Below are 3111 nucleotides of genomic sequence, written 5' to 3'. Positions count from 1 at the left end.
TCATGAAATAGTGTAAGAGCAAGAGCCTGTGGTGATGAAGGAGGAAGTTCAAGTTGCTCTGAAAGAATTGGCAAAAATCAAGGCTCCAGGAGTTGATGGCATACTAATTGACATATTTCAACAAACAGAGGCTGCCTTGGAAGTGCTCACTAAGTTTTTCCAAGAAATCTGGAGGACAGCCACTTGCCCAACTGACTGAAAGAGATCAATATTTGTTTCCATTCCATAAAAAGAATGCTGAAATTATCGAACAATATCATTATTATCACATGCAAGTAAGAGTCTGCTGAATATTATCCAAAACCAACTGGAGCAACAGGTCAACAGAGAACTGCCAGATGTGCAGCCTGAGTTAGAAGAGGTTGTGGTACTAGGGATATTATAGCTAATGTTAAATTGATCTTGACAGAAATCAGAGAGTACCAGAGGAATGTTTATCTGTGCTTCATTGACTACATAAAGGCTTTTTTTTTAAAAAAAAGAGCTGTATTTTCTAAATTTTCCCCCCTCTTTTCATACAGTATTGAAAACAAAACACGGCACATTCACATTTTCCCGAGGAACTGTAAAGATGACCTCTACAGGGATAAATGTTGAAAAACGTTGAAGCTTCATCAAATGAAACTGAATACTCTCAAAGGGAGTAAAGGCTCGATCTGAGTGGTTTAGAACATATACTGCAATTTAATATAAGAGATGGTCATCTTAATATTTAATGATTTAAAAGAACTTTCCAGTCCAAGAATAAATCAAATTTCTGAATGCATTTGAGGCTACGTATATGTATACTTTGCAATCCTCAGGTGTTCATGCCACATATTCTCTCTCAGTAAGTCCTTTGATACTTTTCTTAATAACAACTGGACTTGTTAAGAATCGAGCCTTCAACTGCTGAGTTACCTCTGCTACTAATACATTGTGCTGCATCTTCTTTCTAGATTTCATCATCCAAACTATAGCAGCTTCTGTCTCATGCTTTCTGTCATCATCTACTTTCTGCCTCGTTTCTTTTCTTTCTGAGTCAGATTCACCTTGTTTGCAGCAACTGTTTGAATCTTGACTCTGTGTAGTTTGGATGTGAACGGATCGTTAACTGTAAATATGTGATAATTTTCTAGGTCCTCTGACTTGGTGAGAACCCACTGTGTTGGTTTGCCACAGGCCAGGGACTGCAGGGCTTTAACAAGTTCTTTCAGGAATCTCCTTCTTTCAGGAATTTCAGTCTCTTGTTTAATTTCCTCAAATGTGTATTTTCTCTATTATTAAAAAGTATTAATATAGTCATCTGGAAAGTGGTGGCTTGCAATATATGCTTCCCTGTATTAGATCCAGTGACTTGAGCACCTCCAACACCAACTTCAGATCCATCTTTTCTTTAACTGTCCTATAAAAGGTAGCATTGAGATCTGCAGAACTCATATGATGTTGGAGTATAAGCTGTTGAGCACTGCGCTTGGCTAAATAAAACCTTCAATTATTTCAAACACATGTCTTGGTGCTGGTAGGATGTTGCACTTTGGTGTGGCTGACTGGGTAGGCCAATATCCTGTCATGAGCACCCAGACTGTGTTGCCTGAATTCATCCATAGTTGTGTTTGAGATGCTCATAATCTAAACATTCCTCCCACTTTTGATATGAACTGACACTCACATTCTTTAACTTAGATATATTTTTTCCAGTCATCAGAAACATTTTTATTCATGAGAGGTGTCCTTGGCAAGTGTTGTTTATGATAACGTTCAACTAGGACCATTGCCTTATCCAGTATTGTTTCTACTTTTTGTTCTGTTAGCCCTTTGACTCTTTTTTTTAGCTTATCATCAATAAATAATGAGAGGTATTCTGGGGACCTGGAGTTGAGGTTGAGAAAATACTCAAAGTCATCTGCAATAATTTGTTTAAAGAGCCAGTCATTATTGAATGATTCCTGGAGGAAGCCATCAAATCTACTCTTCAGATCCAATAAGCCCTGGATATAATCAACAGGATTCTTGACTTCTCCTTCCTCAGAAACAAGGGCTTTACCTTGCTCCCTCAAATAGGAACTCATACACTCACACATTGTTTTCAAACCATTTGGCACACGATTAAATAACTTGTACATGCAAGCAAGGACTTCTGTCTTTCCATTTTTCAACATATGTACTAGTCCAAAATTCTCCATTTCAACTATAATCTTCATGTGCTTGGAAATTAGTTCCCTTTCAATTATCTTTACAATTGGCTCTTCAGTTGATTTGTCAAGGCAGTGCATCACCATTCTATTCATTATTTCTAGCTTCTACTTTCTTTATTATATGGAAGCACTATTTTCTGCTAAAAAATTTCTGGCTTTCCATCTGATAAAATTCTGCAGACATTTCCAAAAAATGAGCCTCAAAATCTTCTTCATAGACCAATCTTCCTTCAAGATCTAGTATTATTAACATTTGGCAAGCATTTCTTATTGCGTCTCTGTCTAAAACTTCTCCTTTCTGATCTCTTGAAATCATATCCAGCAGAATCTGCCGCAGATGATCTCTAATAAAGCAATAACAAACAACTTGATCTCGGAAAAGAATTAATCCCAAATTGTAGACATTCTCCACGTTATTCTGCTGCACATATACATTAGTGTGTCTCTAATCATCACCATAGCTGTTTGATGATCATTTCAAGCTTGATTTAGCGTTTGAAGAAAGTTGTTATTCAATTAGTTTAGTGCATCTTCTCACACCTATTATTTATGAGATGCTACATAACAACTTCTTAGTCCAGTGTAGAGCTTTCCTCCATGTTTATGCAAAACCATTGTATATCCATTTCTATAGAGCTCCTCAAAACTTAGACCACTGTTATTTTTACTCTGGATTTCTTGAATTGCGTTATTCAGAAGGTCCCAAATGCTGTTAACATATTTTTCATCCATGGTCATCAGAAAAGCCCGGAATCGCATCCTGGTGTCCTTCCTGCTGCTAGTGCCTTTGCTCAGATTCCATATGGTGCTCCTCCCCTTCTGGGCGGTGGCTTCAGGTCACACTGCGAGGTGTCGGTGTCACATTGAAGGAGGGCGGGCGGGCGAGGGGCGACACTGGGTGGCGGCGGCGCCACCCTGGGCTGGCCTGGCAGGC

General features: G+C 38.5%; 1 pseudogene; it reads right to left on the bottom strand.

Moving 5' to 3' along the window:
* Positions 1–720: 720 nt before the first annotated feature.
* The window catches only part of LOC102870390, a 107003-nt pseudogene continuing 104612 nt past the window's right edge, over positions 721–3111 (bottom strand).

Source organism: Elephantulus edwardii, unplaced genomic scaffold, assembly GCF_000299155.1.
Source record: "Elephantulus edwardii isolate Elephantulus edwardi_28Jun2011 unplaced genomic scaffold, EleEdw1.0 scaffold00434, whole genome shotgun sequence".
NCBI classification, from domain to species: domain Eukaryota; kingdom Metazoa; phylum Chordata; class Mammalia; order Macroscelidea; family Macroscelididae; genus Elephantulus; species Elephantulus edwardii.
Note: the sequence above shows the minus strand (reverse complement) of the source record. Positions and strands in the feature narration are given on the sequence as shown.